Source organism: Ixodes scapularis, unplaced genomic scaffold (assembly GCF_016920785.2).
Source record: "Ixodes scapularis isolate PalLabHiFi unplaced genomic scaffold, ASM1692078v2 ptg001212l_1___fragment_1__unscaffolded, whole genome shotgun sequence".
NCBI lineage: Eukaryota > Metazoa > Arthropoda > Arachnida > Ixodida > Ixodidae > Ixodes > Ixodes scapularis.
In genome coordinates, this window is record NW_024610117.1 from 145771 (window position 1) to 160172 (window position 14402).

Consider the following 14402-nt stretch of genomic DNA (forward strand, 5'->3'; position numbering starts at 1 on the left):
AGGCCCTCGGCATCAACGGCAGCACGTATAGAGTGCTGCTCCTTACTGTGCTGCGTAAAGCTATACCAGCCGACATGGGACTTGAGTACAGCCGAAAGATAACCGCGCAATCACCAAACCAAAGGAACGGTCTGCGGGATTTCTTGGATTTCCTAAAATCCGTGGTAAAAAGCCGTGAAAGAATGCAACCAGTAGAGGCAAAGAAAGACCGTCAAACCGGCGAACCTGCATATGACAGAAAGAGAAACTACAGGGCAAGACCTATCTCATCCGCAGCAGCCTTGAATGCCGTGACCGGCGGGGGCGACAGAAGATGCATGTTTTGCGCCTCTGGTGGTCACTACTCGGGCCGGTGCACTGCGCAAATGTCCATTTCTGACAGAAGGAAAATTCTGAAGCGCGAAAACAGATGCTTCCGCTGCTCAAAATATGGCCATAAATCTCGTGACTGCAGAACATCAAAATGGTTAAAATATGGGCGATGCGCGGGGAGACACTTGACGAGCATGGGTGACCCCGACCTGATGAGCACCCGCGGTTCCACGAAAGATGACTCGGCAGTGACGGGTGTAAGAGATATCCACGGACAACAGGTGTTGCAGTTTTCTCTTGGAGTGAGAGACCGTCGCTTTGGAGCAGAGGAGACGCAGGTTCTCCTTCAGACCGCACAGCCATGGGCAGAGGGCCTTGTCATGGTCGTTGCCGAACAGATAGTGAAGAGGAAAAAGAGGACGTAAGGGAAGAAAAAAGAGGATGAGGGGCTCGTGAGAGAGAGCGGCACGCAGGGCTTGGGACTGTCGAAGTCGAATCACAGACCATCCGGGACGAGCACCATCGACCTCCTTCGGGGTTCCCAGGCTCCGAGAGCCGATCGAACATCGGCCGGTACTCGAGCACACAGCAACGACCTCCCTCGGGGTGCCCAGACCCCGAGAGATACGATTGCGCTGCTTCCAAGCGCTCGAGGCGCCGGCCCGTACGAAGTCGACTCAGCTGCGCGGAAGGCAACCGGCGACAACAAACGGAATCTTCAAGCCCCGGACTCCGTCCGACTCGCTGACCACCCGGCTACCAAATTGACTGACTGCTCGACCCGAACGACTGACCGACTGCCCTCCGACACTCTGACCACTCGACCACCTCGCTGACTGCCCGACTGCCTGCTCCCTCAACAAATCAACGACGTCCGCGTTCAAGTAAAACTTTTGTGCACTAATAACTCTAACGTAATTAACTATGTACATATTATTTTTATTCAATCTCCTTTTGTTACCCAGTGAGAGCTTATATAACGAATCCAAATTGTCTCCGTGTGATTACTTAACACCTCTCAATCACAACCGACATGACAGCCTTCAGAGGCGCACTCTCGTCAGGCTCCTCCTCGACGGCGGCAGCCAGCGTACGTTCATCTAACGTGACGTCTCCGAGAAGTTGCAGTTGAAGGTGCTGGGAGAGAAGGAGCTCCGGATCTTCACCTTCGGTGACAACACAGCAGCGAAGCACACGAAGTGTCGACAAGTGGAACTCTGGCTGCGGAGCCAGTGCGATAGAGGCGAAGTGCGCGTGGAGGCGCTGGAAGTTACATGTATCTGTGCGAGTATCACGACTGCTCCGTCGGAACCTGCAGTTGCCCAGATGAGAAAGGAGGGTATGAACATCGGCAACGCTTCGGGAGGGGCTCACACTGAGGATGGAATTAGCCTCCTGATTGGAGACGACTACTACTGGGCCATCGTCACTGGATCCGTTAAGCCTCTGAGTCCTACATTGATGGCAGTAGACACGACCTTCGGATGTACCCTACAAGGCCAGGCGGGAACAACGAGATCAACGGCGATATGTTCCTCAGCTGCCAACGTGATGAGGGTGATCGGGACAGGCGAAATAGAAAAAAGAAATATCTGCTAAACTCCGGTCGTTCAGGGAACTCGAGCACCTCGGCATCAAAGACATCCAAGCCACGACGTGCCACCAAGACGCCGTACTTCAGCGCCACAAAGAAGTCACCAAGTTCGACAACGGTCACTACCAAGTAGCCCTCCCGTGGAAGCCAGCGGCCTAGAAGCTAACAGACAACTTATAATCGGGGACAAGGCGTCTCCGATCGCAGACCAACCGTCTCCGAAATAACGAGCAGTTGATAAAAGAATACGGTGCTTGCATTCGAGACTACGTAGCGAAGGGATACGCCGAACCAGTTGAAGAAAGCAACCCGCCAAAGGGCCCAGTTTAATACATGCCCTACCAAGCAGTCGTACGGCACGAAAATCAGACAACTAAGATGAGAGTGGTCTTTGACGTATCGTCCAGCCTGGCAGATCGGCTCTCGCTAAACGACGTTCTAGAGAGCGGACCCATTTTGAACCCAGAATTGATCGACCTGCTGCTTAGGTTCCGCACTCACAACATCGCCGCAGTCGCCGACATTGAATAGGCGTTTCTTCAGGTGAAGAACGCCTTCTCAATGTCATCCTGTATGCTATGATTGACGGAGAAGAACGTCCGTCAATCATAGCATACAGGATGACGCGCATAGCATTCGGCGTCACGTCCAGCCCATATTGGTTGTCCGCGACAGTGCAACACCACCTGGAGAGCGTACAGGAGCATTACCCGACGACTGCCGCGATCCTGAGAAACAAACTGTACATGGATGACCTGGTCACCTGAGCAGATAGCCTGCAAGAGGTGAGAGTGCACTGCGAAGAAGCGACTGAACTGCTGGGTCAGGCTGGGATGAAGCTCCACAAGTGAATGTCAAACAACCTCGAGCTGGCAGAGACGCTGCGGGGAGACGAGACCAAACGAGTCTATGCCGACCTCGGGCGCACGACAGCTTTAAAGGTCCTAGGAGTCGGTTGGAATCCGGAAACAGACAGCTTCGAGTACCGGATAGACTTTCTGATCAATTTCATCTCCTCAAGAACTGACAGCAAGATGTTCGTGCTTCAGGTGTCAGCAAGGACCCTTGACCCTCTTGGATAGCTCGCGCTCATCACAGCAAGTGTTAAGATCATTTTGTTCTTAGCCCGAGACTGAGGCAGGAAAAGAGGAAAGTTTCGAAGTAGAAGACAAATGAACAGTCGAAGACACGTCTCTAACACGTCTCTAACAAGAGCTGTGTTAGAGACGTGTCTTCGACTGTTCATTTGTCTTCTACTTCGAAACTTTCCTCTTTTCCTGCCTCAGTCTCGGGCTAAGAACAAAATGGTTAACATCCACCAGCTCGCCTGCGCAATCACTACTTTATCGTTAAGATCATGTTTCAAAGGCTGCGGAAGCTCGGGGTCGACTGGGACGACCCCTTACCTGAAGCCCTAAGAGCCGTATGGGACAACTGCTGCAGAGAACTTCCCACACTCGGAAAAGTGTCCGCCCCAAGGACGATCATGAAAAACTTCAGAAGCAACAAGACCAACAAGACGCTGCATGTCTTCTGTGATGCAAGCGCCAAGGCATTCGGCGCCGTGGCGTACGTCACCACAAAGACTGCAGCACGAGAGGTGCTCGTGGCTTTGATTATGGCCAACTCAAGAGTGGCACCGCTTAAGCGCCTATCCCTGCCGAGACGGGAGTTGATGGGTTCCCTGATTGGGGTGCGGTTAAAACGCTACCTCACCAAGACATTGCAGCTGGAGGACATACCAGCCTGCCTCTGGACGAACTCAACGGTGGCGCTGCATTGGATCAAAGGGTCGGCAGACAATGGAAGCCGTTTGTGGCAAATAGTTTGAAGGAGGTGCAGCGGCTGACCGACCCACAGGAATGGAATCACTGCCCTGGGGCCGAGAATCCAGCAAATCTTCTAACCCGAGGCGTTCTACCCTCAAATCCGGTAGAGAGCGCGCTCTGGTGCAACGGAACCAAGTGGCTGCAAAATCCGGAGACGGAGTGGCCTACCATTAACGAGCAGACACCCAGGGCCACTGAATATCAGAAGGAAAGAAAACGAATGGCAGTAATGATGGTGGCGGCACCCCCCACGACACCTCTCCAGCAACTGGAAGAACAGAGCCGGCTAATCAAAGTGCTACGATTGACTGCTTGGATCCGGCACTTTGTGCACAACTGCAAAAATAGGAAGGCAAGAAGAGTAGGCCAGTTAACAGCGGAAGAGTTGACAGACGCTGAACGATACTGGTTGGCCTGCACACAGAAAGGGGCTTATCGAGACGATATCACAGCATTGCGCGCCCGAAAAGAACTGAAAGAAAACTCCGCTGTTTCACGCTTCGGGCCGTACCTCGATGACGACGGTCTGCTTAGGGTTGGAGGGAGACCGCAATTCAGTGACAACAATGAGGAGACGATGCATCCTAGTATACTTCCCTCCGACCATGCGTTCACCGCCCTTCTCATATCAAGGAAACACATTCGACTGTTGCACGCTGGAGTCCGAGACACGCTGGCACAGCTGAGAGAGGTGTACTGGATTGTTAAAGGGCCGCAAGCCGTGAAGAAAACGGTTCACCGGTGATTGGTTTGCCGCAAACAATGTTGCAGGCCCGCATCGGAACCTGTGGCTCCTCTGCCAGCAGACAGGGTAAAAAGGAGTGAGCCCTTCGCTATCACAGGCGTGGACTTCGCGGGACCTATGTTCAGCAGAGATGTCAACGGCTCTAAGAAGGCTTACGTAGCCCTGTTCACCTGCGCCGTCACCCGTGCTGCTCATCTTGAATTGGTGAGCGACCTCTCCGCTGCTGCGTTTCTGTTAGCACTTAAGCGGTTCGTTGCACACAGAGTAATCAGCGCCGTGGTGTACTCCGACAATGCGCTGACATTCAAGCGAGCGGAGAAGGATCTCAAGAATATGTTCCGCGCTATAAAATTGCCCGAGCTGCAGTCATATTTCGCGAACAATGACATTCGTTGGAAGTACATCGTCGAAGGAGCAGCGTGATGGGGAGGATTTTGGAAGCGTCTCGTATGATCAGTGAAGGTGTGCTTGCGCAAAGTGCTGTGTCGCAGCAGTTTGACCTTTGAGGGACTCTCCACCGTCCTCGCCGAGATAGAGGCCGTGCTCAACTCGCGGCCATTGACCTTCCTGTACCCCGAGGCAGGTGAGCCAGAACCACTATTACAGGCTTACTTCCTCGTGGGGCGAAAGCTCACGTGTGTTCCGCCGCATTGCCTATCAGGAGAGGCCCCTACGGGTGCAGCGAGTCGTACCAGGCTGGTGCGGCGCTGGAGGTACCGCAGCGCCGTCGTGGAGGCGTTCTGGGGAAGGTGGCGCCGTGAATATTTGTTGGAGCTGAGATCGACACGCCTCATGAGACCCACCCCCTCAAGCGGCCTCAACGCGACTGACATGTGCCTGCTGAACGAGGACAATCTCCCGCGATACAATGTGGAGAACCTGCTGTATTAAAGAGACATCTAGAGGGAGAGATGACAGGGTGCGGTCCTGCAGACATGCGCTACCCGGGGGAGGCGAACTCAGGCGACCGATTCAGTTGTTATACCCTCTAGAAGTTGGTAAAGATCATCTACCGCAATAGCTCATCCGGGGGAGATTGTTGTATTTTAAGTGTGTTGCTTTCAGAGTCTGCATGCGCATTGGTTCGGTCTTGTGCTTGTGTTTCTCGGAACCAACACTCTCCCCTCGAGTGCTCCGGAAATTTATGACCCAGAGGGGACATTCCACCGAGCCACCCGCGAACGCGAACGGGCAGGAGACCACAGACCCCTGTCTAAACAGCGCCAGCTGCGCCTCGGAGGGGCGGCTTCTGGTCACTCGACACCGTCTACCCTCTTTCCCCTTCACGCGCTTCTTTCTTCCTGTAACGTTGTTCTGAAATAAACAGTTCTTGTTGAGAGTTGAAAAGGTTCGCTTCGTGTCTGTCTCTCTGGAACAGCGGCTGGCTGATTCCGAACCACCATGTAATGAAGTTAGCCGGCATTTAGTAACATCTCTTTACTACAACAGGTGGCGTGTCGAACGACCGGATGCCAGCAGTAGGAGGAAATGGGATAGGGGGGTTACTCTTCGAGGATGCAGCGTTTATGGGCGGTTCCGTAACTGAGCTGCCCTATAGTCGGTGACATGTTACGAGTTCACGCGAAGCTGCTCCCAGCCTTCTCCAGTTTAGCAGAGCGAATGGTGGAGAGAAGGTCGCCTGCCCTGCAGCGTTCCCTCCGATAAGGTGGAGAGGGGGGAGGGGCGTCCCTTAAACTATTAACCTGCCACCGACTAGAGGACTAAAGACGGTTGGTGCTCTATTGAGTTTAAGATGCAGGGCAGTACGCCTATCGGGATCCTGCTAGCGCAAGCTCCCACTAGCCATACAAAGTCCAGCTGCTTCAACTCATTTTTGCATTCTTATGGCGCCGAGAAAAGGCATCAAGCTATCGATCTACGGCCAGTGGTTCAGTTCTCGCTCAGCCGCGTGGTAAATATCACTTGTTACAATTTCTTGTCTCTGATTATGATTACTTATGGTTAATTATGATTAAGTCTGACATCTGCTTGGAAGCTTATGCAATGCCTGATATGGGCCAAGTATGCTTTATGTTATCTGGTTCTGCGTCTAAGGCTCGTTTCCTACACTCGAGCGTGACACTTTTTCGCGTGATATCTAGTCCTTAAACACGTTCTGAGTTAAAATATTTATTGCGCAAAAACTCATGACACTAGCCAAGGACGACAGGCACAAACACGCCTCCGCACAATTGACCTTTCTTTTCTTGAGCGCTTTGATTTGACATGAGAAAAAGTCAAATGTCCGGCTTAATTTATGGGTCTGTCACTTTTATCATGTCTTGGTACGCAGTATAGAAAAGTCCCTATAACGAATAATTTATTCCCTAAGGCCAGTGTTCTGCAATGCAGTTCTTGAGAACTTTAGCAAGGTAGATAATGAAAAAAATGTCATATCTTGTCAGGGCCATATTAGGAAAATATTTCATGAGTGCTTTTGTGAAGAAAGTAAACTGAGAAAATATTTTTTGTAGAGCTTTGGCGTCATCATATTAAACCTTCTAGTTTGCGAATCCTAAACAAAGAATATCTAATAGAATCAAGCAGTGGCCAAAAAACTTGCAAGTTCATATGTTCTTCGCGATTTAGCATGGTTAATCAAGTTACGGACCTACTCATTCGCTCTGCATGTATGCACTAGTCTCTTCCTTGGTTTATTTTTCCACGAGCTAGTTCCATCAGGAACAGCCATAGGCGATGGTTCTCCTCGATCTGTATCAGTTCAGCCGTTTCGTCGCCGAACCTAGCATAAATGAACAACAAACGTAATCAGATGCATCAAACGTGTTCGCAAAAATACCGGCAATTCAGGCTTAAAATAACCTCGTGCTTCTAAACGTAGCCCAGTACCACTGTTGTCATTGCTTGTGGGCTAAATGGGACATATTTTCATCATACAATTTATCAAAGCCACGTATTACAGCAACACATCACCTTGCACGTTGAAAGAGAAACCACCCAGGTTGAAGCAACCTAATGGTGGCAAGTGCGTCACAATCCTCTATCCGCCGGTCAGGCAACTACTCAGTTGAAAATGACGATAACATTGTGTACCCTCCAACGTCCGCATTCTTATGCAATGACTTGCACGTTCCCCGATTACAGTTGTTCCGCCATTGTGCAGTGGTTCCATCATTCTCACAGACGGCACGTGACTTTCGAAAAAAGGGGGGACGGGCAGTTGCATAAAATTGAATATAAGAACAATTTTTATTTGAGAAATTATTCTGCCATAGATTTTTTCACCTAAACTCTAGACGCAGCCACTGCTACGGCCTAATCGGGACAATCAGACAGTGTCAAAAGTGGACCAATATGGTGTTCGTCATTAGAGGCTTGTGCTTTTGACACTGCTTGATTGACCATTATATCGAAGCAGCTCCTGCATTTGAGCTTAAGCTGAAACGAAGTAGTGTGAATAAAATCACACTAGCCTTGGCGCCGACAGATTAAAGGCCGGTTCTCAATTACAGTGGAGCACTTACATAGCGGTGTTCACGTGGCGTCGGCTACTTATTGGCTCCCATGATCAACCGTTTTGACGGTGCGACACAGATATGGTGAACGCTTCCGTGATCATGCGCTTTATGTGTGAACAGGCCTTTACCGTAGTTGAGACGGTCGGTCGCACGTGCATCTCTTCTGGGTTTTTTCTTTGTATCAGGAGGGATGGCTGCTGCAATCTATCGTCGTGGAAACCCATCGAGAAAGCGGAGACAGCCATCTCTGCTGTCTCGGGAAATCCGGTATCTCGGCCCGCCGGTGTCAGCCCTCTCTTTCTTTGCGGAGCTCCACAACGCGACATCGTGGTCAACGCGATGCGCTTGTGTTCTTTCGAACGCGGTGATTCCAAACTCCTCGAGGGAGATTTTGCGCTGTAGGAGTGCTTTCCCTCGCATATAAGCGTAGTAGGATGTATTCTCCTGGTAAAGTGTTTGACTCGACTTGAAACTCACTCTGGCCAAGAGTGGCGTACACCTTCGCCCAGACGTCCCTGTCTTCCGCCGTCAGAATGCCCACGCCGACGTCCTTCTCGGGTGACATCTCCACGACTCGAATGAGCTGGGTGAGGATCCTGCTTTCGTCGTGGGGCACTCCGTGGGCATCGTACGCGTTGAAGGTGAACATCTGCGTGGCACGAAACTCGCACTCAGCTTCCAGGAGCAAAGTACAAGGAGAAATGTGTGGTGTATCGTTTTCCTTTGCATGGATCTGTATGGGCTTCAGAAAGTGAACTGGATTTTTCGGCAAAGCATAATTGAATTATGCTTCTCATATGGCTGAATGTCAATGTAAATTCACGCTTAAAAATTGTACGCGATGCAATTTTTTAACATGACGTTGATTGGATAAAAAAGCAAAACAGGGGAACGAATTTTCGTTGTTGTTTTTTCTTGCTCGGAGGTTTATTTTATAGCATAGTTCGTTTCATTCTAGCCCCGTGAGCGGCCGATGTTATGAGCCGAATAACCAATCAATCAGTAGAAAAGCGCAATGTCATGGCGTGCTCTCTGCGCTTGATAGGACTAGCCGGTGGAGGAGCACACACGGAGAGACGGCAAATACCGGGTGGCCCTATCAACTGCAGAGAGCACGCCATGACGTTGTGCATATTTCGCAGTTTGATTGGCACTTCGCATCATAACATCGGCCACTCTCGGACCTAAGCTGGAACGAAGTATAGCAGAATAAATAGATAGCATTCTCGTCGGCAGTACAACTTATTTTAGTGAATGAACCACTCTGCCAGAAATAAAACTAAGTGTGTTCCTCGCTGAGTAGATGGTTTCACTAAAATAAATACCACATTCGCCCGAACTGTCATTCATTTGTTCGACCACTCTTAGGCAAGGGTGGGAGTTCCCTGATAGATGCAATTTCATTTTGGGTTATATTTTTTTAATGCATGTAACATTATGTTTTTGAACTTGTGCATGTCATCACCACGTCTGTTGTCACTCATTCACATGAACTTTCAGCATTCTGTGGAGTTAGCTATTTTATGCAAATATAAAATCCAGTTTTTATTTTAATTTTTTTACGTACCGGGTTAACCACTGTACACGCAGGGTGCGATACAGTTATCACGAGAAACGCGGTCCTCGGTTCAATTCAAACTTCCGTCCCAGCTAAAAGGCAGTGCAGCGTTTTGGGTTTCTCGGATCCGAAGTTAAATGGGTCTGCAACATTTAGTAAAAACATTAACTTTTTATGTAGCTAAAATAGAGCCGAAGATGAGGAGCAGTCTTTGTAGTCCGGTGCCATCTTGTTGTGAAGTCTCCATGTGCAGTCTCTCTGGGAATCTTGCGCCGTATTAACTTATACCCTCGCGCGTAGGCTTACCTCGCGGTGGGAGGAACCGGTGAAATCGCGAGGCGATAGTGCAACCAAACGAGAGACTAGCATCCACGGTGCGATGGTGAACCGTGAGGTTATTATTCAATGTTATGGAATCTGGATATTGCGCGTAACTGATGCGAGCGTGCGGCAAGTTCCGGTGACGACGCGGCACATGAGTCGGGTATCGCAAACCGATGCTCTCAGGAGTCTATCAAGCCGAGAGGAGAAATGTTCTTTGGGGAGTCGCTGTATGTTGTTGCGCGCGTCACCACAGCAGTTATTGAGATGTCTCGATTCGTGAAATACCCGTCGGTACGTGGGCATCTAGCTTGGCGAATTCCTCTCGTCATTTTTAGGTGCTTGAGGTTGATTAGGGGGGCTTTCTGGCGCAACAGCGACGTGGCCATACTGCGCCAAACTTAAATAGTTATGCAAAGCAAAGGTAGAGTGTTATTTGATGCAGAAATAAAAGTCAGACACTCGGGCAAAAAAAAAATGCAGAGAAGGACCTAATTATCTGTGGTGATTACATACTATAGAAAGTGCATGTTGGAAAACCTAGAACTTTTGGGAAAAACCTGTTTTCTCAAGGATCATAAAAACACGTTCAAAGGAAATGATCGGCTGCTGGCCAAGCACTAGTGCAGGGTGAAATGGAACACAATACATTGCGAATTCCGGAAAACAGTTGAGGTGCTTGAGGAGGGACTTTTCTGGAGCGCTAGTCTACCACTGGGCGTTTGGGATCAATACAGACGTCTTTCACTCGTTGCTATGGAGCAGACAAGACTCCAGATCTGTATCTGGATTGCCCAGATCTCGCTCCGCTGAAAATTGAAGATGCAACCGGAAGTGGATACCTAGGGAGCACGTGACTTCGATTTCGTATCATGTGCTCTGACCTGCGATACGCTAACACCCTCGGCCACAAATAACTTTTTTTTACTGTTCGGCCACTAATCGCCCTGGCGCTAATTGTAATGGAGGATTCAGACAGGGATGCTTTGTGTGGATGAGCGTGACGTCAGCGATCGGCGGAACCAATGGCACTCCCGCCCGGTGTCCAGCATTCACACGATCAAACCGCGGGCAGCCGAGAGGGGTGTCCGTGTTAGCAGACTCATTTAGCGGTGGCATTTTCGAAAAAGAGGTCACGGTGCGCGCTGCCGAGGGTGTAAAAATAGAGGCGTACATCAAGCGGCGATACGCGACTATGGCATCAGTGCTGTTAGATGCATCAAGATCATCTGATGGGTTAGTTGGTAGAACATAATATGAATTAAATAGTGCAACACGACAAGAAACATAAATGCTTCTTGAAGGGATGGATGGAACAAAGAAGACGTAGAACCCCGACCAGTTATGTGAGGAAAGCCGTCAGGACGACATTGATGAATATCGATTACTCCTTCGGGTGTCTCAGACGACACACGCAACAAGACAAGCCACAGGTGTGCCTATCCCTATGCTACCACCAGTACCCGCAGAGCAAAATCTTTAAAGTTTGCCAGAGACGCGAATAAAATACTGCCATTTTCATATAGATTCCACGCCAGGCGGCGACTGCTTGTGCAGCACGAGCAAAAATCGTCCCCATCCCCCGAAATATCTATGTAAGCGCAAATTTGTGCTAAGGTGTGACGCCGTTACAACGTGATGCGCATCCCTGGATGCCAAGGGAGGAATTTCTCCACTCTGCGATTGAATGGTATCAGGGGATTTTTGATCAGATTAGATTACGTAGGTGTAACTGCTGAAGGCACCGGAAATTATAGGTATGGCTTTGTATTCTCTGATTTTCTCCTGTCCTGTGGTGTCACATACCAAACATGCAGTACTAAAACAGTTTGCTTCTCTTTTGTCACGTTGTATAAGGTGAGAGATGGGTGTTCTTTATAGTCAACTGATTTACTCCTTAGTGCTTTGAATTTTCCGATTTCGAAAAGCTGAGACAAAAGCAGATAGAAGCACTTAACCGCTACTTGGCCAAGAGATCGTTAGGCAATAAGAAACATCGTTTTTTTTTTATCACCACAGACATTCGCAGAATCACGCATATCGATGAAAGGACATTCGTGAATATGATCTATCATTTCTAATAAACATAGCACAGTTATTATTTATTTCGTTTTCATTTTGTTTACTTTGAGATCCATTACCTCTTTTAAAGCTCTGGCGGCTGCTTCTTGCGGCATGAAATAGTAAATATACAACGGTGCGCAACATACAACTATTTGAGTGTTTATCACCTTTGGGGCGACGAAGTTATTTTAATCTAGTGCCTCTGTTAAGTGATATCCTTCCGCCTTGGTCATCGTGTGAACGTTAAATACACTTTCTTAAGAATATTACCCCAAGAACAGCCTTTGTTTCATCAACTCTCAACTAAACACTTTTCTAAAGCGATCATACATAAATATTCAACATTTATATTCGCCTTCACCTACTGGCTTATCTGGGATTTTCCAGAGCGATTCCTTTGGTTCGTCCCCAGAGTAATATTCGGCTTATTGCGTGATGAAGACGGCAGATTACCTGACATTGATTGCACCCAATGGAAGTTCAGCGCTCACGCACCTGGCCGTTGTGTATGGCTACCACGTGTTCCCCAGATTTCTCGAGGGGCGTATTGAACTCCATTTTATCGCAGGCTATGGAAGGCGTGCGATAAACACTGAAGATGCGCTGGTATTGCGACATGTCCAAGGGAGTTTTTCCGCTGACATCAGGCTGGAGAAGTTGTCTGTGCGGAAATATGATAAATTATATGAAATCAGATATCGCACATATAAAAAATTTTCAAAACCCCATCTACCGACATTCGTAACACACACGTCTTGGGCAGGAAGCCTCAGATTAGCTCCGAGTCCTTGGTTTACGCTGACGACGCCACTGCGTCTAATAACTGCCCAGAGTAAGTAACCAAACAATGGCTGACTCGGATCATTTGTGCACCAGCTGCTAGGTGGCGCGGACATTTGATAAAGCCTCTATTCTATTACACAGGATTAACGTATATAAAACTGTGTAGTAGTGGACTACTTTACCTTTCAATTAAATGCTTGAAATTCAGCGCTCCTGCTGTGAGTGCAGCTGCCTGTCTGCAAACATATGTCGAACACTATCAGTCTGAAAGTTAAACATTTCCTAGAGAAATTAAGTTATTATAAAAGGTTAAAAATACCTGAGTTGATCTTTTTTCGTGGGAAATTTTTTCCTCGGAAGACTCATTGCCATTGACGTGCTTGACAAAGGAAGTCTAGACTTCAGAAATTTTCCAAGAGCTATTTCTGAAAACTTTAAAACCTCTGTTCAGTCATCCGCGTGATCATCTGTTTGAATTTTAAGTGCAATATTGATTTTAAAAAAACGCGGAGGAAAGTGGCAGTGCTTACCCAATTTGGGTTGCTGGAAGCTCGCTCTGCAAGTAGCTTGTGCAGAAGTTCTCCGTCGCCACCAGGCTTTCCAAAGTCCTGAACAACCTACCAACAGTGTGAGTAGTTTAAGATTGCGTTCTGCACAAAATATATTTGTTAAAAAAAAGACACGGGCACGCGCTTATATCTCTTAGAGGTTTTACATTCGTGTAGCTGGAAAAAATTATAAAAAAAATGACGCCAAAGGGGCATTTCTTTGTATCATTCTCGTGGTTATTTTTATCAAGAGGACCCCCTTCCTCCTACGGTTTACTATCAAGAAATATATGCTGGGAGCATCAGCATGTCCGTGCCAGGATGTATCGAAAAAGCTGGTCGTGACATTTTGCTTTCTTCCTAGATCAGCCAAATCAGCCATCACCCAGGGATATGCCGTACTTCAAGTTGCACGGCTCGAACTGTTCGTTGAAAGATGGTACCTGCCGTAACGACCTCGACTACCATAACTAGGGGCAAGCCGTTCGTTGGAGAGGCTGAAGCACATGGAAGAAGTGCCTGAAGCGAATGAACGCCTCGTTTGTGGCCCGCGATAGCCACCTGCGACTCTCACGGCAGCTCTCGTGTACAGACTTGTAAATTGTTCAGAACCCCCTCTGCACTATCCTGAGAAATGCAGATTGCATGTTACCTAAGGGGTTATTGACAGGTTGTCCTAGCGAGAAATGCCTTTTCCTGTTCACGTCTTTTGCTAGGCGAAATCGCTGGTTTTCCATCCGCTTCCCGTCCGCTTTTGGGTCGTTTTTGCAAGCTGGAAAATCACCCTCCATTAGGCTTCTTGCACGAACAGTTGGAGCGTGCTCATCACGGCGAGCAGACCGTTTCTACTCGCACAATGTTGTGGCTCGTCAAGGCTTCCGTTCTGTTTACGCGTCCCAAACCTTCCGAAACGAAGAAAGGCCAGAAGACGACAGCAGGAAGGTGAGAAGGAAAGCCGTACTACGCGGTATTGTTTGCGTGGTTGGTGTCTTCGGTGAAAATAGACACGCGCACCGAATTTGGAAACCCCTTAAAGGGACACTTATATATATATATATATATATATATAGTGAAACAAGGAGACGGCAGACTCTTTAAATCGACAGGAAAATTCGGTTTCTTAACCTATCGCGCTACGTCTTTCTGCAGCGTTGCCCACAGATGGTGCA

The 14402-nt window shown here is 48.7% G+C and overlaps 1 long non-coding RNA gene across 1 annotated transcript; it reads right to left on the reverse strand.

Moving 5' to 3' along the window:
• Window positions 1-12444: 12444 nt before the first annotated feature.
• Window positions 12445-13027, reverse strand: LOC121834469. The gene is made up of 3 exons (XR_006077235.1): window positions 13005-13027; window positions 12868-12921; window positions 12445-12563 (listed from the first exon to the last, which is right to left on the reverse strand). It is a non-coding gene; the product is annotated as an uncharacterized LOC121834469 (long non-coding RNA).
• Window positions 13028-14402: the final 1375 nt, after the last annotated feature.